At 36.3% G+C, this 26859-nt stretch overlaps 1 protein-coding gene across 3 annotated transcripts in view; it reads left to right on the top strand.

Annotated features, from left to right (window-relative positions):
- Positions 1 to 6982: 6982 nt before the first annotated feature.
- The window catches only part of LOC145266997 (tyrosine-protein kinase Fer-like), a 306724-nt gene continuing 286847 nt past the window's right edge, over positions 6983 to 26859 (top strand). For 2 of the 3 annotated variants that reach the window (XM_080122897.1, XM_080122895.1), the window contains exon 1: positions 6997 to 7270. The gene's annotated coding sequence lies outside the window, so the exon portion shown is untranslated. Of the gene's footprint in view, positions 7271 to 26859 lie in introns of all 3 variants that reach the window. The other variant, XM_080122896.1, reaches the window with a different exon arrangement.

Raw genomic sequence — 26859 nt, 5'->3', positions numbered from 1 at the left:
GTAAGACATGAAGACCTATTCAAAATGCTAAATAAACTGGATGTTGGATGTTGATGGGAAAGACCTTAGAATTCTCAACAACTTCTAATGGAGACAAAAGACAACAGAATCGATGGAGAGCATAGTAAAGAAACATTAATAAGAAGAGGAATCCGCCAAAGGGTTTGTTTTGTCACAAGGTTTATTCAACCTCTATAGCGAAAATATACTGAGAGAAATTGAGGACATCACTTTGGTATGCAGACGACACTGTATTAATAGCTGAAGCTGAAAAAACCCTCCAAGACATGCTGGATACCGTGGGGGGAGCAAGTGAAAATAAAAAACGGTAAGTATGACACCCAAGCTCCAACATGCAACATGTACTGTAATCAGAGTTTTTTTTCTGTCTGTTTCGATTTACTCAAAACCGCACACACCTCGTCTTCTCATGTATCATTCTCTTCTTCCTCTTCTACTTCTTGCTCTTTTTCTTCTTTTTTCTTCTCAGTCGTCAGAAGCGTCGTCTTTGTCTTGACTACGTTTTTCCTTCCCCCTTCTTGCTCACAGTGACCCGTTTTTATGCTAAGCTGAACTCTCGTGTGTGTGAGAGAACACGAGATTTTGCGTGATTACTTGGCAATATTAACCGGCCGCCGCCATCTTGCCATTTTTCTTTGGACGTGCCCGCTTTGCAGAGTGCACACCTCGAGCGTTTGTCAAGTAAGCCCGTCTGTTCGCAATTTATTACACACTCCCCCCTGATCTGATTATCACAGAAAGAGCAGGGAGGCGGTGGCCTTTTTCTTTGAGTGCTTCTTCGGAGAGGGGGATTCGGGGCTTCATCATCGTCTGCGCTGTCTTCCGTGACACGAAGGTCGGCGAACCTAAAGCTGAGCATCGCAGTATCACTGTCCGGGTCTTCATCATCAGCAGGAGGGTCAGTACTTTGAAGGCTACCACTCTCAGTGTCGCTGTGCGTTGAAGCCGTCATGAACCAGAATGATGGGTCGCTGGTCACGGATTCAATTTCACTATCTTCGTCAAGCGGCAGCTGCGTTTGGAATACTGATCTTAAGTCTTTAATATGACGAGGTACTCCATCAACTCGCACCGCCTGCGGGCTGATCACTTCAGTGACATGACCGGTTCCGTAGCGAGTCGTGCACTGGCCTCGGGGTTTTTTAATCCAGACGACATCTCCTTCTTTTATGTTCTTTTGTGGTGGCTCCGGTTCGGGTAGTGAGCTGCTCTCCAAACCTCTCACCCTGACACGGTATGTATGTAGCGCGTTGGCTGGTGTGGTGGAGGGTGAAACATCGTCCTTAGGGGTGACGTTGTACCAATAGACTGCTTCAGGTACCGTACACCCCTTCCATGCTGCGATTGTCTTAACAGTTCTGTGATTGCGCTCAATAATCCCGTTTCCACTGGGAACATGGGCACACCGAAAACGCAGATGGACACCCCAGCCATCTGCAAACTGTTTAAACGGCTCACTAACAAAAGCGGAGCCATTGTCGGTGAGTATCTCAGAAGGAGGGCCACGCTCGAGGAACACACCTTCCAACTCATGGATAATGGCAGCCGCGTCCTGCCGGCGAAGGGGCCGCCACAATGAAAACCTAGATGGTCCACAGTCGATAAGCGTCAAAAAATGCCTCCCGTTGTAGTGCGTTATGTCCATCACAATCCTATCCCAATTACGCTTCACACTGAGTATTCCCTTCTTCCACTGGACAGGTGCTGGGTCGATCGATCGGCAGGTGTTGCAGCTTCCCACAACAGATTTCACAGCCCTCCGAGACACAGTGGCGTCAACCAATCTGGCGAAATAAAGCGTTTAGTTTACACCGGGGTGCCCGCTTTGGCAATGGACATCATTAATATGCTCCGGGCTGAGTCTATGTCCCACTGCAGCACAATTTACAGGTGCTGACTCGTTCACTTCTTTTGGCAGGTCTAGCCAACGGCGTGGCACTCTGGTCAGACAGTCCGCCTGATTCAAACAGGACTGCACCAGTGTCACATCTATGACCAAGTCGTATTCCTTAGTGATTTCGGTTAGGGTAGCAAGCCGCCTCCGGATCAACATTTCGGCCGACGCCTTCATTGTCAGACGTGCTTTTCCGTTCAAGGCATTGGTCATCCACCGATGCACACACGTGGAATCCGTGATGATGTGAAGGATTCTAGCCTGCCACTGAAGCGCTAGATTGACTCCTTTCAGTGTAGCATCGAGTTCAGCTAGGTTTATATGCTTGGCGTCATTCTCCGGCCGAAGCCAGCAGGCATCTTCTATTATCCTTCCGTCGACCGCCAGAGCAACGCCAAGGGCAAGTGAGCTGGCGTCTACCCAAACTGTAAATTCACTCCCATCGACGCACCAGCTCCCCCGTACAGGGTCATCATTGGTCACTCTGGCCACAACTTCCACCAGCATGCTTCGCAGGGCAGGATCATGCACCTCAACGTCCCATCCAGTTGACATAGAAGTTGCCCGTCGCTTTATGGCCGCTACAGCCACTCGGAGCCACCCACACACAGGGAAGTGACCCACCAATTTTCCGCAAATGGAAAACGTGCTCCGACGTGTGATGGTAGATGGGATTTCTGGGATTTCACCACTCCTTCCCCATTGAAGGCCATCTGCACTTCCGCTCACCTGCAGTCCGAGCACTTTCGCCCCGTCCTGTAGCCGCTCCGGCTCCTTGCACGACAATCCGAAGTGCTCGAAGTGTTCTTTGACCGCCTGGGCAGACAGGAGGCTCTCATTGACAAAAATGTCGTCTATATACGACGATGTCGCATGTTGCACCGCTTCATCTTGACGCCGGATCGCCTGCATGATTGCTGTCATGATGTTAGGGGCTACATTCAGGCCGAATCCTAGCCTGGTCAAGCAATAGCGAGTTCCTTTGATCACCACCGTCTGGAACGGCCACAGCGATTTCTCAACACGTATTTGCAAGTACGCTCTTCGCAAGTCCAGTATGGCTGATTCCGCACCCTGCCGCCGCCAGTCCCGTAGTTTATGAGCACAGACATCAGCCCCCGCAGTGTGTGGGTCAACGTATTCATTAAGTTCCCGGTAATCAAGAACAGGTCGAACTTTCTGCTTGTTGTCTTGTCTGACAGCCATCAGGGGAATTAGCCCCCGCGGGGGCCCGAGCTCATCCTCTGGGTATGGAACTAACCAGCCATTATCCAGCCACACTTGAAGTTCTGCCTCGTACTGCCCCCTAAGCCACGCAGGAGGGGGATACTCTGTAAGTCGATTCCGCAATGACACTGGTGGCTGGTCGCCTGCCCATTTCCAAGACGCTGTCCAAGTGTTTGTGCCCTTATCGTATTCTGCATGGAAGTCGGGCTCATCGAGAGTGATTGCTGCACACATTTGTTTGTTTGGTCGAGAGAAGCTCACATCACCGGCGCCGTTCACAGTAATTCCGCCTATCTGTGTGATAGCGTCCATTCCAAGGAGAAGGTCATATCCGAGCAGCTCCCCATCGACCACTAACACCTTTCGAAGAAGGGTTTGGGTACAGCCGGTGTCAACCAGCGCTGAACGTTCACATCCATCAACTTGAACTGTTACTGCAGGCAGCGCTTTGTTCAATGCCGCGTTGGGGAGGGTGCTAGCGCTGTGGCGTCCTCCCCTTGCCTGTTTCCCGGAAAATTCCGCGCTATGTGGCCTGGCTTATTGCATTGGTGACACCGTATTACTTGTCGTGCTCCATAATTAGGGGTGCGCCTTGTACCGCTTTTGCAGTCTCTGGAAAAGTGGTTGGGGCCACCACAGGTATAGCATCGTAGACCCTTCGTTGGAGAGTCCAGAGTGTCAACAGCTGCAGAGACTAGTTCTCGATCGTCTTTCAAGATGTTTTGTGCTCTCGCCAATAACTCCTCCAATCCAATCTCAGTGAGTCTTGACGATGCTCGTAGCAGTCGACTTGCCTCATCCGGAAGTCCCGACAAAAAGGCGCATGCCAATATGCGATCACTTGCACCGCCGAAGGGAGTGGCAAGCTTTTTCAAGTCGGCCATGTAGACATCCATTGTCTCCCCCGGCCCAAGTCGGCGTTCGGAAAACTGCCTCCAGGCGACAAAAGGGTCTGTACCAAATGCCCCGTATAGCGCTTGTGTAATCTGCTCCATGGTCGGATCCTCCCCTAGCTGCTGGTACACGGCATAAGCCCCTTTAGTGAGTCTCAATGGGATAACCATAGCTGGGTCTTTAATCTTGCACAACCGGCAAACGCGCTCAGCCTTTTCCAGCCATTCGACCACCGAGGGACCAGTGGGGGAGCCATCGAATTCCGGAATTAATCTGATGTCAAATTTCTCCATACCAAAGCCGGAATAGCTTGTAATCAGAGTTTTTTTTTCTGTCTGTTTCGATTTACTCAAAACCGCACACACCTCGTCTTCTCATGTATCGTTCTCTTCTTCCTCTTCTACTTCTTGCTCTTTTTCTTCTTTTTTCTTCTCAGTCGTCAGAAGCGTCGTCTTTGTCTTTACTACGTTTTTCCTTCCCCCTTCTTGCTCACAGTGACCCGTTTTTATGCTAAGCTGAACTCTCGTGTGTGCGAGAGAACATGAGATTTTGTGTGATTACTTGGCAATATTAACCGGCCGCCGCCATCTTGCCATTTTTCTTTGGACGTGCCCGCTTTGCAGAGTGCACACCTCGAGCGATTGTCAAGTAAGCCCGTCTGTTCGCAATTTATTACACATGTACCAGTTAAACAAGTTGATAAATTCAAATATCTGGGCTACTGGACCACATCTGATGGAAGGGGCAATACAAAGTCACATAGCCGCAGCTAAAGTCACTTTAAAAAAATTGTCATCAATCATGACCAACAAAAACATTAAAATAGACACTAAATTCAGAATACTCCAAACGTATGTATGGTCTGTTCTATTATACGGTTGTGAGTGCCGGACAATCACCAACACCACAAGGAAGAGACTAGAGGCAACTGAAACTTGGCTCCTTAGAAGAATGTTGAAGATATCCTGAACAGAAAAGAAAACAATCCAGTAGGTATTAAAAATGGCAAACACAGAAAAGTTTTCAGAAAAAGCAGAATAGAAAAGATTAGTTTGACGGCAAAGATATATATATATATATATATATATATATATATATATATTACTTGTTTATTGTTATATAAACATGCTCACATCCCGCTGCTACAAATAGCCACTTGTTTCAATCAAACAACAGATATCATCAGGCAGCGACTTGACTATTCAAAAGTTCAATGATTCATTGAACTTTTGAATAGTCAAGTCGCTGCCTGATGATATCTGTTGTTTGATTGAAACAAGTGGCTATTTGTAGCAGCGGGATGTGAGCATGTTTATATAACAATAAACAAGTATTATCAGCTCTTTTTATTGAGCACTATCTAACAACCTCGTTGAATTCATTAGTCCATTACTTTTGAATATAAAAAAACCCGATATATATATATATATATATATATATATATATATATATATATATATATATCTTTGCCGTCAAACTAATCTATCCATTCATGTGAAATCTTTTTATCATTTTTCTTTTACCTCCTATTCCCCTTACCTCACCCTTTTTTTTTAACCAAGTAAGATCTGTGACTTACTTGTAGTTTCATTAAATACTTTTATATGCAAAATCCGATCCTGCATTTTGCTAATTCCTGCCCTCTGATGAGAAGGAGAGTATTTCTTCGAAACTCTGCGGATTAAGGACTATCCACTTATCTTGTGCTTCCTTTTTTAAAATTAAATATGTTTTTAACTCTTTGTCAAGATGTCTTTTAACAATGTTTTATTAATCATTTTTTAATATATGTATGTTTATGTATGTGTATATATATATATTTGTGTGTGCGTATGTTTCTACATGTATGCGTGTGTATTTGTGTAAAGAAAAGACGTCTACAGAAAAATCGGAATAGAACAGATTAGTTTGACAGGAAAGGTCATGCGTAGAAGAGGAACATACGTTGATAGTATGAATACCTGGGCAAAATAAATAATGATGAGCAACAATGAATTCATGAATGCCTGAGAGAGATGGATAGATGAGGAGCCATAGCCGTCAATATCTGTACCAGCCACTTAATGATGATGATGATGATGATGATGATTATGATTATGATGATGATGTCAGGTGATTAACCGCAATTTCTGTAATACTCAAATTATGAAGCCTCATCCCAAAAGATTCCAATAAAATAAAAAAAATAAAATAGTATATAAAAGAATCTATGAGACCACAAAATGTCTATTCATTTATTTGCAGACTATCATCCTCATCTTCATAGTTGTTATCGTTTCATCACGTTTCAGCCAACTATTCCTCTGGACTTCTTCAGATGGTTAACCACGACGGGATAGGAATGCTGAATCTCCTAACTGTATCTTCAGTAATTACTGCCTTCCATAGTTGTTGTTGTCTTGCCACGTTTTGGTCAATTAAACCTCTGGCCTGCTTTGGGTAGGATTGAAACTGCTATCTTCAAACAATGCTCAACTGGAATTATAGAGATTCAACGCCTGTATCCAATATGCCATGGGCCCCGTGGTGCAGTGGATAGAATCGTTTATAAATATATAAATTACTCATCTCAAAGGATTCAAATAATAATTAAAAAAATAATATATAACACGAAATGTTTATTTACTTTCAATGCAGAGACAACACATAACTTTTTCTTTTGAATTAATTTGTGTTCTACTTTTTATTCTAATTAATATTGAATAAGTTCAGTGTCAGAATGAATGGTGTTCCTTATTTTTCCCTTTTTCACTGCAATTTTTAAAGTTTTCTAATGCTTTTTGGTAAAAAGCTTTCATTCATTATCAACAATGACTGTTCGATAAATATGGGTTAATCGTACTTCGTTAGTGACGCCATTTTCTAGTGATTAGGCCTGCTTTACGGTGGCCGTGAATAGGCTGCAAAATATGAACGACAAAATGCGTGACGTAGAACGCATTTTTTGAAGATGTTTATGTGCACACTAATCGGTGACGTCATTGATGGTCGGTGGCCGTTTGTAGGAGCGAAAGAGGAAGTCAGGGTCGGCTGCTCTTGTGGTTTTTTTTTTTAATAACTTATCATCAGAGTTTTAACTCTGATTTTTTTCTCGGCTGGAGATTTATTAAATAAACGGAAAGGATTTGGAATTACGTATTCATTATTTTTTTTCTTCATCATCCATTAAAATTGGCCCAGGATTTAATTGTTATGCCATTTTCCTTCAAGACTACGGGGAAACTCTAAACGCAAGTAAGTGTGAAAAAATGCAACTTTCTTTTTCTTTTTTTTTTTTTTTAAACAACTTTTTAAAAATCTTGGATGGTTTTTATTTTCTCCGCCGAAAAATGCCCTTTTTTAACAATACAAATATTAATTAATAATGTTAAATTAAAAAATATACTAAATTATAAATTTCTTATTTTTAAAAATTCTTTTTTTGACATATTAAATATATTTACTCCGAAACTTTTATTTATTTTCTTAAAAATAAATCATTTCGTCTGGTTTTCTTTTTAAATCTTTAAAATAAACTTTTTACACGAAAAATTATAATATAATCACATATGATTAATTTTAACAAGTGCTTGTTCACAATCCCCCCCCCCATAAAAATTAAATAAAGAAAAATCTGTATGATGTACGGACCCATCACGGAAAGAAAATATCATATTCCAAATATTATGTAAAATGATCAAGTAGTTTTCTTTTTAAATAAGAAAATCCAATTTTGTGGCTAAACGAACTGCGATGATATCGTGAAAACAAGGGAGATAACTCTAAATAATTCAAACTTGCGATATTTAAGAAAAGGTTTGTATTACAATCCACAGAGGTAGGTACGCTAACATTAATTGGATGGGTTTCGCCATTTTGTTTTATTATTTATTTTGAAGTGATTATCGGGACTTCAACAACATCGCGGGCATTTTTACTTATTCTTCGCGAGCGCTCAATATTACTTGTTTTTCGAACCGAATAAACATTTTACATTAAATAAAAACACTAAAAGCTTATCCGGTTAGTTAGAAAAGTAACTTATCTTGCCTTTGGTAACATTTATTTGTTATGTATTTGTTTAACAACAATTTTTTCGTGCCTCTGTGGATTGTAAAACATAATCTTAATAAATCCAGAAATCCATTTTAACTTAGGGGCATTGGAAGAACTAATTTGCTTAAAAATGATTTTCTTCCTAATTATTTTTAGGGGGAATTCCGTACAGGCACCTATAGTTAATGAATTGCATTTTAAAATATTTGACATCTTCAAATATTTACTTTGAAAACTTGTTTTCACATTTAAAATATTTTTTAAAAAATGTACTTGTGCACTTGTGTTACCGTGCTGAAATAATGTTATTTAGAAATCCATTCTTAGTACGAGGAGGGAGGTGTTTTGTAATTCTGTACTTTCACCTAACAATTTAGTAAACAATAAATACCGTAAAACTTGAATTTAATTTGAAAATATTATTTATAAAAAAATGGTACGGTAATATAAATGTGCATAAGCACCTAATAATTATACCATAATTATTGCACTTTTTAAAATAAAAAAATCAGATTTTTTTTTAAAGTTAAATAATTGGCAATTAAATTGTTTAAAAATTTTCTGGTACTTGAAACGAATAGGCACCCACTCCACGTAGTCAATCCCAAGTATCGACAGAGAATTCGCGAGTCAATCCGAAAAATGAAGAAACATTCAGTCTACGATTCGAAAGTCATCACCATTATGCTTAGTGTCGTCTGCCCCCCCCCCTTTTAAAAATATTTTTTTCTTCGCGGTTTTTAAATCGGATATTGCTTCAACCATTTCTGGAACTGATTCGAGATTCTCCGTCTGTACTCTTGAATACGTAAGATTCTCTGGTTGCTTCATTCATTATAAATAGCAAAATATTGTTTTTATTATAAGACTTGTCAAAAAAAAAAAAAAATGCCGAAATCTCTAAATAGATTCCACCCCCAAAATGCTAGGTCACGTGGTATACATATAACACACGCACGCATATTGTTTTTTTTTTTAAATATAATTATCCACTGACACGTGTTTCGTCGTCTACGACTCATCAGAGTGGCCGAATCTAGCAAATAACCTCTCTCTCTCTCTCTCTCTCTCTCTCTCTCTCTCTCTCTCTCTATATATATATATATATATATATATATATATATATATATATATATATATATATATTACTAGCAGGCCGCCCGGCGTAGCCCGGTGGTAAAATACGCATAAATATGATATTTAATTTATTTCGCATGTATTTTTATTAGAGCCAATCCTCAACTAATTGTTAGGTGCTAAATGCAGAGTGATCCGTGCTATTTTTTAAATCGTATTTCCACGTTTAATTAAAGTTTTATGTTTTTTTTTTTTTATTATTCAATTGCAAGGTTAAAGTACCGAATAGGTACAAAACACCCTCCCCTCCCATGTTAAGAATGGCTTTTTAAATAATAACGTTATTATTTCAGCACGGATCACTCTCTGCATGAGTACCTTTTTTTCTAAATAGTTCACTTCTTGTAAGTAAATTTTTTTTTTTTAAATATTCGAGCTAAGATTGAAACCAAGCTCTAAAAACATTGAGTTACGTACGATAACCATTAAGCCGTTTTGCCACACTCTTTAAAAAGTGTTTTCAAACCTACTTATTCTTAACATAAGGAAGCTGTCATGTGAACGATTCGCGCATGCGCAGTCGTGAAATGATTGACAAACATAAAGATCCGATACTCCCCCCTCCCCTAGTTTTGACCCTTTAGCAGGTGGGTTTTTTTCCCTGATAAAAACCGATTAAAAAGTTTTCGGTCAATGTGCTCCGTTACGCCAACTTAAGGCGCCTCAATATCTTTCGATAAATCGACGACGTAGGTTTTCGGGTATGCTGAAAACGAATGTGGCAGGGAAAATTAGCGCAGACAAATAGTTTTCGAAATATAAATACCTGTATTTTACAATGTAAATCACTGGCGGCCATGTTTGAACGGGTGGCATATGAAAACCCTCAGTTTTTTTTCTTTCAGCGCAATTCAGAAAGCCGTTCTTAACATGGGGAGGTGGGGGTGTTTATTATGAAAGGTATTTTCTTATTTTCAACCACCCCATGTTAAGAATCGCTTCCAGAATAAGCAGGTTCGGCAACCAGTGCACATTGACCGAATTTTCTTCAATTTGAATTCTTGAAAGTAATTTTTTGGTGAAATTAGCTAGAAATGACGTCGGATAAACGTTTGCATTTCGTAGAGTTAATTCACAATTCGGCTGCGCATGCTCACTAAACCATTTCATTAAAACAACAGATTGCGGCCAATTCAAACTACTAGAAATTACATTGCAAAATACAGGTATTTATATCCCGAAAACTATTTGTCTGAACTAACTTTTCCTGCGATATTAGTTTTCAGCATACTCAAAAACCTATAAAAGACGTCATTTTATTGAAAAATTGTAAGGCGTCGTCAGTTGACATAACAGAGTACATTGACCAAGTTTTCCACATGTCTGATTACCTTGTATACCAAATTTCAAGTCTTTAGAGAAAAAATTTGTTGAGTATATAGGTTGAAAATTGTCCTCTCTCTCACACACACATTCTCACTTAGCTTATGTAGGTTATATACGCACACTCACACACACAAAGGAATCACGACTTATCAAGGCCTAGAGGTCACTTGAGGATAAGTGTTAAAGAGTGTACAATGGTCAAAAGGACAATATCCTAGTAATCATTAGAAGTGTAAATTTGGTAAATTGGATTACTTAAGGGGAACGGCTCATCAAGAACTTGTTTACATTGGACTTGAAGACGGCCATATTGTAGTCAGCTGGAAAGCAGGTAAACGGAAGAGAGTTCCACAGGTGTGCAGTTTTAAGAAAGTAGCTTTGTTCGTGGAATCTACGTTTAGGTTTAGGCACAGATAAAGAGTGAGGGAAATTGAGTGTTTACAGCCAAACAAGTGTTTCTCATGAATGTTTGGTGAGGGGGGACCATAGACTATATATATATATATATATATATATATATATATATATATATATATATATATATATATGAGTCAACAGTTAATAAAACATGTTAAAAAGCACTTTGAAAAAGAGTTAAAAACATACTTAATCTGAAAAGGAAACGCTTAATAAGTAGATAGTCCTTAATCCGCGGAGTTTCGAAGAAATACTTTCCTTCTCATCAGAGGGTAAGAATTAGCAAAATGTGGGATCGGATTTTGCATATAAAATTTTATTTTTATTTTATATATATATATATATATATATATCTCGCTAGTTATCATTTCAAAACCAACATATCTTTAATTCTCACTCATAATATTCCATTCATATGTTCATGTAGTACATTGTAGACGTATTTCGTTGAATAGCGGAAATCCATCAAAACACCTCATCAGAGACAAATGTGTTCATTGGAAAAAACAGTTGGAAATATTTTTTTTAATCATTCAGACACTACAGTGTTTGAATATATGGTTAAGTAGCAGTTTTATTCATTAAGAACTGCTTTAAAGCCTCACTGCTCACTCATTTTATGACCAAATTTCAAACAATTATTACAGTTTATAGATCACCTTTTCAGCTATATTGTGAAAATAAATTTTTTTAAAAAATTTTTGTTCAGTAAAACAAAAGTTATGATGAATTTACTGGTGTTCAAAATCGTGAAAAAACGTAAGGAGGTGAGCGATGTTTTTTATGATGTGTTTCCATAGCAACCTTGTCGCTTCAACAACTACTGTTGCTACCAATTCACTGCTCTTGCAGAAAGAGAAGTAACAAGTGAAACAGAGAAAATGAAAGGGAGATAATTGGGAGGATTTTATTGAAAGTAGACGAGTGCCGTACATTGTTATTACATGTGTATGTTATGTTTATGGGGGCAAAAAAATAAGACTGAAATTAAACCAAGAACAAGTGAATTTACTAGAAACCTGGAAAAATCATGGATTACAATAGAAAAATGCGAGCATGAAAAGTAATATGGTTAAGCTTAAACATGGAAAAGTAAAGGACAAGTTGTTAAAACTGAAAAAGAAAAGGACAAGATATTCTAGTAAAAAATATAATAAATTTATAACTTAAAATATAGCAGCATTAAGAATTTTGGGTTTGTATTCGTATAAACACAGATTCGAAAAAGTTGTTAAAAAACAAACATATAACAATTAAATGCTATCAAAGGCAAGATAAGTTACTTTTCTACCTAACTGGATATTTTTTTTAGTGTTTAATGTAACATGTTTATTTAGCTCGAAAAACATACAATGTTTACCGATGTATTTGAAAATTGCAAATGGCGGGGCACTCTGTTGAACACGGTAAGTTTGGGAAAATGAGTTAAAACTAAAAAAAAAAAAACTGTTAGAAACTCGCTAAATATCATAACCTAGGCTAGCATATATTCGATGGGTTTTTGACAGTATTTTTTGTATTTTTTTAGTTTTAACTCCTTTTCGCAAACTTAGTGTTCCCCAGAGAGTGCCCCGCCATTTGCAATTTTCAAATACATCGGTAAACATTGTATGTTTTTCGAGCTGAATAAACATGTTACATTAAATGAAAACGCTAAAAAATTATCCAGTTAGGTAGAAAAGTAACTTCTCTTGCCTTTGATAACATTTATTTGTTATATATTTGTTTTTGACAACTTTTTCGAATCTGTAATACAAGCCGATTTTTATTTTTAATTCAATTTAACATTGTATAATCAATTCTTAATGCTGCTATATTTTAAGTTATAAATTTATATTTTTTATTAGAATATCTTGTGTTTTTGTTTTTCAGTTTTAACAACTAGTCCTTTACTTTTCCATGTTTAAGCTTAACCATATTACTTTTCAAGCTCGCATTTTTTCTATTGTATAAAAAAATGATTTGATGAGGAAACATGTTAACAGAAAATAGAAGTTCGCAAAAATCATAAGGACAAAAAAAAAATTACATTGTTTATATTGAAATTTTGGGCATTTTTCTTTATAGGGCATTTTTCTTTATAGGGCATTTTTCTTTATAGGGCATTTTTCTTTATGTGTAAACATTCATCCCAAACGATTAAAAAAAAACAAAAAAAAAAAAACAAGCAAAAACCGTTATAACAAGTTTCACCGAAATCCAAACTCGATCGGAAAAAAGAAGTCTCGATACTTATAAACCAAGGAATAACGATAACTCGCGTTCATATTTTTTTTTTTTTTTAGTTTAAAGGATAGGATTGTACTTAAGATAAAGTAGACAAATCGATTTTTCTGTGCCGAAACTTAAATGTAGATTCCATGAACAAAGCTTCTTTCTTGGAACTGCACGCCTGTGGAACTCTTCCGATTGCCTACTTTCCAGCTGACTATAATCTGATTGTCTTCAAGTCCAACGTAAACAAGTTCTTGATGAACAGTCCCCCTAAGTAATCCAACTTACAAAATTTCCACTACTTATGTTTACTATGCTATAATCACATTAACTAATGTATATCCATTAACCCTTATCCTTGAGTGGCCCCCAGGCCTTGATAAGTGGTGATTCCTGTGTAAAAAAAAAAAAAAAATAAAATAATAATAAATAAATAAAAACTTGTTTTAAGCAAAAACAATAGTACTACTTACTCAATTGTCATGTCGGAAATAATTTTTACGGAAAATTATGGGAAATTGCATCTTCCCTAGATGTGAGCATCTCCAAGATTGCGAATACAGGGGACATACTTATCTCCCTTTTCGCCACTTTAATGGCTTCCGACAGTTGCAACCTATAGCGATGAAGTTTTTTTTTTGTTTACTAAAAACGCAATAGCAGTTGTTCTACGCGATGACTTTTCATAATTTTTGGATATATTGATATTTTCGACATGACGAGTAAGTACTGTTTTCTTTGCTTAAAACCATATATTTAAAAAATCGATCTATCGACTGTATCTTAATAAACACCGATAGAATTATGAACCCGAGTTATCGTTCTTTCTGGGGTTGTTTTTGTTGAAGATAGCAAACACACACACGCACTCTCACACATTTCAAAAACTACCTGGTAAATATACCCAGCGAACAAAGTGCAAGAGAGATGCAAGCAATTACATGTAAATTAAGGGAGGTTAAAATCTATTTTCGGATAACTTGATTTCGACATTTCTCTTGTACGATAGAACTTGCTATAACTTTGGTTACTTGGAAGGAAGGGAGATAAGATTTCAATACTTACTCTGTCAGTCCCGAGTAACGACAGATAATTTAGTCTCGTAAGTATCCGAAGCCGTTTACGATTTGGAAAGCATCTTTTTTTTGTAAATTTTTACGACGTGCCCAGCGTATTATAAACACCCCCAACCTCCCCATGTAAAGAATGGCTTTCGGAATAACCCCCCCCCCCACAACCTCGAAAGCCGTTCTTAACATGAGGTGGTTGGGGGTGTTTATTCTACGCTGAGGCAGGTCGTAAAATTTTTTTTTTTTTTTTTTTTTTTAACCTTAATCTATTTCTACTCTAATCTTTCGCATTTTTATTGTCGGCTGCCTCTTTACTTTTTCAACTCGTAAACGGCTTCGACACTTTCCGGGACTTGCTTGAGATTCTTCGTTGATACTCAGAACTGACTTGGTAGGTATTGAAAAAATAAGTTATGTTACAAAAATTCCAAAAAATACTTTGTCATTTACGTGACTAAAATAGTAATTAACCAGAAATTGTACCTTTTTTTTTAATTTTTTTTTAACATGAATTAAAATTCGATAATGTTATAAATAAACATTTCATTCGAAAAACTGTCTACAACCTCTATCCCCCACTGCTGACAATTTAATTCCTTTCGGGTCTCGTCATAAGTGCCACACCCACAGCGATTCCACCTCTCCCTCATGCTTTTCCTGTTCCCTCCACTTAGGACCCTACTACTACAAGTATCACAACTACTATTACGATTCTGTGTCATAAAGACGAATATCTTGTATTAACCTCATTATTTTTAGAAGAGTTTCGACTGTCCTTATTATGGATGCGTGTGTTTGTGTGCGTGTATGTATATATATATATATATATATATATATATATATATATATATATATATATATATATATATAAATGGTAGTTGTCAACACGTATAAAGAGTGAGAAGTCAGGGTTTTTTCTTTCTATCTTTATCTTTTTTCTTTTTCCTTTTTCTTTCCTTTTTTCTTTCCTTTTTCCTTGTCCTTTTTTTTTCCTTGTCCTTTGTCCTTGTCCTTTGTCCTTTTTCTTTTTTCCTTGTCCTTTTTCTTTTTTTCTATTTCTTTTTTTTTCTTTTTTCTTTTTATTCCTTTTTCTTTTTATTCCTTTTTCTTTTTATTCCTTTTTCTTTTTTTTCCTTTTTCTTTTTTTTCCTTTTCTTTTTTCTTTTTTTCCTTTTTCTTTTTTTTTCCTTTTTCTTTTTTTCCTTTTTCTTTTTTTCCTTTTTCTTTTTTTCCTTTTTCTTTTTTTCCTTTTTCTTTTTTTTCCTTTTTCTTTTTCTTTTTTCTTTTTCTTTTTTCTTTTTTCTTTTTCTTTTTTCTTTTATTTTTTCTTTTTCTTTTTTCTTTTTCTTTTTTCTTTTCTTTTTCCTTTTTTCCTTTTTTTTCCTTTTTTCTTTTTCTTTTTCCTTTTTTCTTTTTCTTTTTCCTTTTTTCCTTTTTCTTTTTTCTTTTTCCTTTTTCTTTTTTCTTTTTCCTTTTTCTTTTTTCTTTTTCCTTTTTCTTTTTCCTTTTTCTTTTTCCTTTTTCTTTTTCCTTTTTCTTTTTCCTTTTTCTTTTTCTCTTTTCCTCTTTTTCTATTCTTTTTTCCTTTCTGTTTCTTTTTTCCTTACTTACCTTTTGCTTCTAGAATGAAAATCGTGTAATGGATTTTCTTTAAAATTAGAATGAGAATTCCAGACATAAGGTTTAATACTGATTTTTAGTGGTGCAAGACTCTCCTGGTCAGGGTGGGGTGGGGTATTAATTTTACCCGTACTGATACGAGTCTTCCATATAAATTCTGTATATTAGAAATTGCAACAATTTATTATTCGACAAGGAATACATAAACTTTAAAATTTTCCTCCATTTTTTTTGTATTTCTTGTCGAATAATAAATTATAATTTCTAATTTACAAAATTTATATTCCAGCCTTATATCAATGCTCTATCACGAATATTGAGCACTTTTATCTGGTTAGGATTGTCATATAAATATTGATATTTATACTTGCTTTAAGATTATCATTTAACTAGCAGGACCTGAGGAAATTCCACAGCGGACTTTGATATGTAATATATAGATGTTGGCATTCTGTGGATATTCAGCGAAAGTAAAGACGCCTGGTATTATTGTAGCTCTTTTGTTAAAATTGCAAATGGTCCTGGATATGACCTTAAACTATATCCGATGGGGAAGCCCCAGCTTGCGGGCTTTGGGGAGTGTGACGCCACCCTTTAATTGCCATTGCTCCCAGGTCCACTGTGACCAGGAGTGGTAGTACCTGTTAGGGCCCCAACTATGGGTTAAATAGAAACAGACTTAAAAAAAACAAATATACTCTATTAAAGTTGTTCTTCAGAATAATTGGATTCAGCATTAAATAACCTGAAAAGGGTTGATATGCTGTAAAACAACCAAAGAAAGAAAATTGCAAAAGTATTTAATCTAGTAATGACACCCGGTCGTAAAATACGCTTAATTATAATATTTTAATTTATGCAGATTTCGTATATATTAAAAGTCAATTTTCTGTTGATTCTTATCTATACACCTATAAATTCGTTTTTCTTTTGTGTGTATTGATATTCATATTAAAACCCTCTTTTATGTTTATTTAAAAAGAAAATACAATGTTCTAATATATGGGTTGTGGAATTGTCTTCACTAGCAAAAGATCTAGCTAATCTGCATATTCTTTAAAACATTCATTTTAATTAATTCCCTATTAGTTTTTTCGGTTTTCTTATGGGATGATCATCTTTAGTTAACTATTATGTGTAATTATATTCATGCAGATATTCTACATGATTTATACTTGCGTAATATTTGCATAAAATCTTTACAGTAAACAAAAAATTGTTTCCATATATATTTATGTATACGTATATATTTTTGTTTAATCTATTAGTCTATCTATATATCTATAAACGTGAACGAGTCTGTGTGTCTACATTTCCCTATGCAATAACTCTGTCAATTTTTAGTCTACAGACTCGAAATTTGATATACAGGCTACTGAGATTTGGGAAAATCTATGTAATCGGTTTTCGGCCAAGAATTTGGCTGTTAAGGGATCAAAGTTCAACGATTTGACCTTTGAGAACTCTACCAAACTCCTCCGACAATTTGGGGTCTAAACACTTGAAATTTTAGATATAGGTTCCTTGGACATGGATCTTACTTAATAACTTGATTTGAGCCCAAAACAAATGTTAAGGAGTCATAATTGGGGTCAAATTTTAAAAAATTGACCGTATGTTTTTTTTTTTTTTATTTTTTTTTTTTTGGACAGCATACACCTCCAAAAACCCGGGCAATGCCGGGCACCCATGCTAGTATATTATAAAGTTGTGATTTCAAAAATAAAAAATATATCCATATGACATGGGTACATTAGCTTGAATCAAAACCGCAACCACAACTTATGAAGAATTCTTGGTAAAATTATGTTTTCACAAGAAATGGAAGGTCATAACAATTAAACAAAAATCACTTGGAAGAAAAAAGATGTAAGCGTGACACACAAAATAACACGCTATCGTATTAATATATAGATTTGTAAACTTGAAATTGTTTATATTATATATATATATATATATATATATATTCAAAACATTTTCAAGTTGACAAATTATATGATGAGAATAATGGAAATAGTATTCCGACGGGATAGAGATAAAAAAAGGAAAAACCAAAAGTCACACGCCCATCAACGTTTCGTCTTTATTGTCAGATTTGTTTTCGATAAATGAATTGAAGGAAATAAAATACTAGTACAATATTTGAAAGTATTTTTTGTTGTAATGAAAACTATGACTTTGTTCCATTTCTATCTTTCTCTCTATGACTTTGTTCCATTTCTATCTTTCTCTCTCTCTCTGTATATATATATATATATGTATATATGTATATATATATATATATATATATATATATATATATATATATATATATATATATATAATGAAATAAAGATTCCATTCACATGAAATCACTTTTTTCTTCACACTATTCCTCTGCTTCACTTTTTGTTATCAAGTAAGATCTTTGACTTGCAGTTTCATCAAATACTTTTGCAAGCAAAATCCAATCCTGCATTTTGCTAATTCCTATCCTCTGATGAGAAGGAAAGTATTCCTTCGAAACTCCGTAGATTAAGGACGATCCACTTTAGTGTTTCCTTTTCAAATTAAATATGTTTTTAACTCTTTTTCAAAGTGTTTTTAACATGTTTTTTTTTTTTTAACTACTTGCTCTTATATATAAAGCTAGGTATGTGTATATACAGGATTAACTCCTAAACTAATTCATCGATCATTCATTATGCAGTTTGAAACAGAGATGCACGTCGTAAATGTGATTAATGTGGGCTATATTTATTAACGTATGTAGTTTAACGTCCGTTTTACATGCTTGCATGTGTTAGATGCCTTTCGTTTAAGAAATTTTTTTAAAACTAATCTATCTCTGACCAGGACTTCATTTATCCCTCTTTCTCTAATGTCCACCCTTATCCATTCATCCCATATTTTCCTTGGCCTTTTTCCTACAATAAATTGATCCTGCTACCTCAACTGTTCTACATCTAATAACTCAAAGAACTTGTATCCATTCTTCTAATGTGACTATACTATCAAAGTCTACTGTTCTGGACATATCTCCTTATACTATCCAGATTTAATCTTCCACTGATCTAAGCCTGTCGTAAAGACTCCTGTTACACAACTTTAATAATCCTTCTCATGTCATTTCTCTCCATGCAACTAGTGATGGGACGATTTCAATACAATATCAGATTCCGATACAAATACTGATACCGATTCTTTATAAATCTCTAAATATTTAACTATACGGTTATTTTTTGCTTTAACCGAAATTTAAAAAAACAAAGCCAATTAAAAGAATCGTTTTTGGCATCGGAAAATAGGCCCAAATTTTTCCGATACTGATTCTGATACTCCCAAAAGTTCCGATTTTACTCGATTCCGATTAATCATCCGAACACTACATGCAACGCATGACATCAACTCTCAACGGCCAGATTTCATTTTTATACATCAGACTGCGTACTTATGCCTGGTAGATTCTTCCCTTGGCTGACAGTCGTAACGCTCTGCTGGTTAGTAATGACAAGAAAATTGCATGGATCTGCTACCTCAGTTGTTCTAACCCAAGAACTCTCATCCTTTCTTTCAACGTGACCAAACCAACAAAGTCTCCTGTTCTGCACTCCTCTCCTAATACAATCCAGATTTAGTCATCTTGGGTCGTTGGATCTAAGCCTATCTTTAAGACAGGCATTTCCCATCCAGCTTATCATTCTCACATTTTTTTCTCTCCATGCAAGGCATGTCCTCAATCCTGACTGGCTAGGTTTCCCATCCATAGATCATCACACTGCATATACATGTCTGATAGCAATGGTAATACTCTGCTGGTTAGTAATGACAAAAGTTTTCTGAACTTACTCCATCCAATCTTAATTTTTTCAATCGTACTAGCACCTGCTCCACCCTGTGCTCCAAGGCAACAAAACTCATGAATAACTTCAATAGCTTCACCATCTAGATATACTTTCTCTACATCTTTATTCTTAAGATTTACTTTTGGCAGCTTTTGCTTCCTTTTATTTTGTCCTTTAGTCCTTACATTCCATGAGCTATATTTCTGACAAAGGGAGAAGAATTGCTGTTTTCTCTGTCATTCACAGATATTGATATAGCCTTCAAACATCCAACACTTATCGGCAATTTTTTGACCTTGAAGTACTTTTTTAATTTTCTTACATCAAGTGTCTTTGTTTTGTTTGGAATGATTTTGTTAATTTTCCAGAACATATAAAAACTTTTGTAAATAAAAATATACTTTTTAAATAGTTGTACAATTTTGCATATATATATATATATATATGGCTTCCTTCAGTCTTGACAGACTATGGATACTCACTGCGCATGAAATTTTTGTGGCAAGAGTTGCGCAATCACCAACCACACCTCTCCTTAATCGACATTGTTGAATACCAGTGGCAAGTGGAGGTTCAGGATAACTGGAAACAATGCCGAGATAAGCGGAAAGCACATCGCCTAGCATTCCCAAATGGTCACTCATCTGGCACTAGCAAGACTCAATGTTGCTTAACTTCAGTGATCTGATGAGAATCGGTGTGTCAATGTGATTATGCCGTATGCACATATATATATATATATATATATATATATATATATATATATATATATGAGAAAGGGGTTGTTTGACGGCTATATCAACACAGTTCATGGGAAACACCGTAGACACAAGTTAGCTGTATAAAAGAATGACAATATTAGAAGAAATTTTCAACACTTTTCAGTTATATTACGTTTATTTACTAAAATAATGTCGTACAAGATGGTAGGTGTTGATGTCCTGCATTTTCGAGAGTAGTATCTCTTCTTCAAGGAACAAAATAAAAATAAATGTCTACAACCGTTTGATCAGGCTTTCCTTTGTCTGCTTTATTTTTTGATTTCCGAAAGTCAGTGTCGCAGACTGACTGTTGAATCAATTTCCAGGATACGAGTTGTGATGAATATTAAGCATTTTTAGGAATTACTGCAGCTTTTTTAATGTATATAAGTGATTAATTTGTGTGTGTTATGCTTAAAGTGTGTACTTAGGAGTGTTAATGACTGCTATATTAGTGTATTACATTAATACAGCTAACTTGTGTCTATGGTGTTTCCTACGAACCACATTGATATAGCCTTCAAACACAACTCCTTTCACACTATGCACAATGCTTCAAGCAAACTACAACATCCTTCACGCACACACATATATATCTCAATAAATATTATTTTTAGAGACATTAATGTTTCATGCTTATACAATCATCAGTCTAGGAAGTGATAATTACTACTGGTTAAGAGAATCTAATCTAGTCACGAAACCACTCTTGTTTTCATAGGCAAGCCTCTTTCTTCCAAACCACCAACACTTAACACATGGATGGAAGGAAATTAAGTGCCTATAAATTCCATATCAGTGTGCATTCACGATAAACAGAAAGTATTCAACGACCGTGAAGTAGGAATGTGTGTGTGTATATATAAATTCAGGTATATTACTAACATGAACTCAACACAAATATTTATATAAAGGTGCTCAATATTCGCGTAGAGTTTTGTATAAATCTACTTTATAAAACTACTAGCGAGGGGTACCCGGCGTTGCCTGGGTATGTGAAAAAAAACAGGTGCCCGTGAAAAAAAAAAACGAAGCCTTCACGACGCGCAGTTGGAAAATAGTAAAGTGTTAAAAAAAAAAAACAGGTGCGCGTTTTTGATTTACGTGACGGCGATAGGTATTCAGCAGTAAGCATTTTGTGTGGGACAGTTTTTAATGAGGTCAATAAATCGGTTTGTTTGTTTTTAAAAACCCGCTCCCTGTTTATTAGGAGGAGCGAAATGAAAGCTACGGTCTGATATGATGAAGTCGACATTGAACAAACGTTACTTAGCTCTCTTGAGACAACTGACTTTCGGCCTGTGATTAGAGTCGAGTTTCGCTTTTTTTTATACCGAAAACCGAATGTAACGTGTGTCGATGCGGGGAAATGTGGAATAATTAACGTTTGAAAGTCAATAAAATTAAATAGACAGGCGAGCTCCGTGGGTAACTCTGAGATATTAAAATTTATAGATGATATAAAAAGTTTTAGGAAGTTGTGAACCGAGCAAGCGCTTCTCTGAAAGAAGCCTTTTGTGGACATCGAGGAAAAGCGTACATACATACATACATACATTTTCGCTTTTATATATATATAGATGTCTGTCTGTCTGTCTCCATGTTTTCGAACGCTATCTCTTCCAAAACAAGAAGTCGCAGAGTGGCGCTAGGGATTGAATTTTTTATGGACTATTTTTTTATGGGTCTTTAGCCGGTTAAAATAGTTTTTAGGGGATCAAAAATAGGTCAAAATTGAAAAACTTGTTATACATTTTGTACATTCATCTTAGTTTATTTTTAATCGGTTCATATGTGTGTTAGTTTGGTACAGTGGTAACGTCACCAGCTTTTAATGCTACAGTTTTGTTTTCGGTTTCGATTCTAGCTGATGGCACCCAAATATGTTTTATTTTTACTTTTGAAATCATGATTCTATAATAATACTAGCAGTGCGCCTTGCATTGCCCGGTTGTAAAATGCACTTAAATATGATATTTTGATTAATGCAGATTTCGTATTATTATATTATATTGGACCCCCCCCCCCAAAAAAAATGACCTGTGCGCCACCACCAAGAATCGAAACCAAAACGCTAAGCTTACGATTTATTTTATCCTCTGATGTTAATGCTTGATCTATGAAGACCTGTTTGCTACAAGACTAAAAATTAAAACATGAACCAAAAGCTCTTACGTTATGCATGCATATTCATAAGACCGCGTTTGACCTTCACCTGGCAAATTTCATTTTTTTTTTTTAATTTTCACACTTTCGTACCAATTTTCCTGGGCTAAAACCCAAATATAAAGTTTCACATGTGTTCAAATACCCTATATATTAAGTTTCATATTTATAGACCAACAACTCTAGGAGTTTTGTAGGTAACATTTTTTAAACAAAAATATATATGTATACATAAATATATATGGAAAGATTTTGCGTTCACTATAAAGTTTTTGCACAAATATTACGCAAGTATAAACCATGTAGAATATCAGCATGAATATAATTACACGTAATAGTTAACTAAAGATGATCATTCCATAAAAAACTGAAAAAACTAACAGGGAATTAATTAAAATGAATGTTTAAAAGAATATGCAAATTAGCTATATCTTTTGCAGGTGAGTGCAATTTCATGACCCATATATAAGAAAATTGTATTTTCTTTTTAAATAAAAAAAAAAAAAAAGGGTTTTTAATATGAATATCGATTCACACAAAAGAAAAAAAAATTATAGGGATATAGATATACGAAATCTGAACAAATATTAAAATAGTATATTTTAGTGTATTTTACGGCCAGGCAAAGCCAGGCGCCTCCAACCCCTACCCCACTAGTAAAATTATATAAACATTGTGAGAAGTATATGCAGATCGACCAGGACTCCTGATGACACGTGAAGAATGTAGAGATGTTGACCGATCTGCGTAGACTCCTCATTTCTACATTCTTCATGTGTCATCAGGAGTCCCGATTGATCTGCGTAGACTCCTCATTTCTACATTCTTCATGTGTCATCAGGAGTCCCGATTGATCTGCGTAGACTCCTCATTTCTACATTCTTCATGTGTCATCAGGAGTCCCGATTGATCTGCGTAGACTCCTCATTTCTACATTCTTCATGTGTCATCAGGAGTCCCGATTGATCTGCGTAGACTCCTCATTTCTACATTCTTCATGTGTCATCAGGAGTCCCGATTGATCTGCGTAGACTCCTCATTTCTACATTCTTCATGTGTCATCAGGAGTCCCGGTCGATCTGCATATACTTCTCACAATGTTTATATAATTTATCTCTTTTCTACTCTTATATAAAAGGAACTTTTTGTGTGTGAGAGTTTGTTCTCTATAGACTCGAAAATCACTGGATCGATTTTTATGCAATTTCACTCAAAGGTGCTTTATGAGTCTGGTAGTGTTCTCAGATAGGTTTTGTATTGGAATGCCTTTGCTAAGTATTAATCGATAATCAAAAATATCTGGTGAAAGAAGGAACAAGCGATTTTGAACAAAGTTAACACCTTACACAGCCTAACATCCAGTGCATTTGAGAACTTTTATCACTCTACAAGCAGTAAGGCCAGCCATATAAAATCCACAGTAGGTTCTTTGATATGATAGGGGTGCATTTTAAATGTTTGTGTTTAGAGCACAAGTGAAGCATGATACTTGAATTCAATTTAAGCCAATATATATATAAGAATAATTTTATAAAATCAACAGTAGATTCTCTACAGTGCAATGTAGACTACAATTGTGGACTAAATCACTGTGATGAGGCATATGAAGCTTTGTCTCGGTGCACCATGATGAGTCCCCAACTAGAGCAGACAATCAATTGATTTGAATGGCAATTTTACTGATTTTGATGACAATAAAAATATGCGAGTGTTAAACATTCGTTGACCACTATTCAATCCCGGGCACATTGGGTCTCCCTGCTAGTTTATATACATTCTGAGACAATTGCAAGAACACATTAGTACAATTCTGAATTGTTACACGGGTAAATGGAAAGCACTCGATGGAGGTAATCACAGAAGCTTAAAGTTGATGGATCAGGTTTGGAAAATGATTGAGAGAATAATTGTGCAGCAAATGAGAAATCAGATAATCAAAACTTGGTTTTATGCCCGGGCAAAGTGCCATTGATGTTACATTTATTCTGGAACATATGAAAACGAATTACCGTCTATTATATAAAGGGCAGTTGTCTGGGTGTTTGTATGTTCAGCTAAAAGTCCAAAACTACCAAACAAAGACCCACAAACTTTGTAATCATTTTCCAATTGCATCTGATTTTCACTTTAAGCTGATGCTTAAAGTAAACGACCAGATTGTGATCGGAACATATCCAAGCCCATGAAATCCATCAAGACGTATAACCCACGTCAGTAGTCTTGCTACGGCTAGGATAGCTATACAAGTCACTCTTTTCTCCCTAGACCACAGCGGGCTACATTGTTGATAATGGATACTACATTAAGGACCAACGGATGTTCAGCGTTGATGTGAACCAGTAACTCTTTAACATATTCTTAGAGTCGTTGAACTTTGCAAGTAAAGGAGGCATGCTTGGCCGTTTCTTCTTGTCCCTCACAAAACAGTAAAAATAATCGACCCTGAAGCCATCTCTCCAGCATTTAGTAAAGAGGAACAATGTTATAAATGGCAAAGTGATGATTAGTGGTTGTAGTGTTCTTCAGAAAAAGAAAAAAATGGAAAGTTTCCATGTTCAGTTTATATGAAAGAGATTTGGGTGCAATTCAAATTTTGTGGTACGTCTAAACATTGCATATACAAGAAATACAGTGAAATTACAGGGTGGAACCATAAAATTGTCACCCAGAAAAGACCTGATTCCATTTCCATTTTCTTTTTTTTTTTTTTTTGGAAACCATTTACTAGTTGGTCAGATGTGTACAAATCCCAAGAGCGATAGGAGCCGTCTATCATGTCTGACACCATGTTCAACAAGTGAGATCGGAGATGCGCCGCTGTACAACTCCTGCTCTCTGTCGATCCAAATTATTGCAACTGAACCAATACCACCACACTTAAAATGCAAATCTGGACAGTTCAATGCTTGAAAATACAGCTCAATAAAGTTTCCAGCCATAGTTATGGTCTTTGGTGTGGTTTCAAGTTAGGGCCACCTCATGCCACCTCACATCTTCAAAGTCAGCTTGAAAGTCAACACCAAAGTGTACCTGAATGTGCTGAAGAGTGTGGTGGTCCCCTGGTGCAATTAGGTGGCCGCTGGAAGACTTTGAGTGTGGTAGCAGGACTCTGCGCCAATTTACAAGTTCAAAGAGATCCGGGTTTGGCTTGAGAAGGTGTGCTATGACTTTGTGCCCTCCTTCTCCCTCGACTTGAACCTGTTGGACTACTTCATTTGGTCATATGTCGAGAATATCACCAACATGACCTCCCACAACATCAAAGCCATCCTGATTGCCACCATCCGCTGAGTATTCGCCAGGCTCCTGCTGATGCTTGTGAAAAAGGCATGCTCCCAGTTCCAGACCTGTATTGAGGCAGTGATTGAGGTTGAAGGCAGCTACATTGAATAGATGCCAGATCTACTGCACAATCAAGACACCTGAATTGATTTTTTTTCAATAAAAGTTGAGAAATAAAGATGTGTTGTTTTCTTTAGGGCGACAAATTTTTGTTCCACCTTGTACGAGTAGAGCAAATAACTAAATTGTTTTTTTGTTTTTTTTTACACGGTGGTCACCACTTATCAAGGCCCGGAAGCCACTCAGGGACAAGGGTTATTGTAAGTACAGTACGTTAGTGTGGAGATTTAATGAAGTGTTTACTTAAGGGGGCGGTTCATTAGGAATTTGTTAACGTTGGACTTGAAGACATCCAGGTTGTAGTCAGATGGGAAGCAAGCAGACGGAACAGAGTTCCACAGGCGTGCAGTTCTAAGAAAGAAGCTTTGTTCATGGAATCCACGTTTTGATTTAGGCACAGATAAAGAGTAGGGAAAATTTTTCACAGTGGATTCAGCTAGACTGGTGTTTTTCGTGAATGATTGGCGAGGGGGGGGGTGGCCGAGATTGGAGTTCAGACGAGCACCTGCCATGGAAATAGCGATAAAACAAGGATAGGCTTCACAACGTCTCTTCTGTGGGAGAGAGGTTGCAGGGTAGAGAAAAGGGCATCCCCACCAAGTCACGAAGTCTATTTTGTACTCTGTCAAGGCAGGATAGTCTGTTTTTAGTAGCTCCTACCCAGATATGGCAGCAGTATTCCATCCTTGGACATACTTGGCTTTTATATAGATAGAGAATTGCATCAGTAGTGAGATATCTTGTATGCAAGAAATGTTAGACAATGGAGATGGATGATAATTCAGATGTGGAGAAGGTATATCTAGAATTTCACAGGCATGCAGTTCTAAGAAAGAAGCTTTGTTCATGGA

Source organism: Euprymna scolopes, chromosome 42 (genome assembly GCF_053919585.1).
Source record: "Euprymna scolopes isolate OS-2025 chromosome 42, ASM5391958v1, whole genome shotgun sequence".
In the NCBI taxonomy this organism is placed as follows: Eukaryota; Metazoa; Mollusca; class Cephalopoda; order Sepiida; family Sepiolidae; genus Euprymna; species Euprymna scolopes.
The sequence above is the reverse complement of the archived record's forward strand: the minus strand, read 5'-3'. Positions and strand labels throughout refer to the sequence as shown.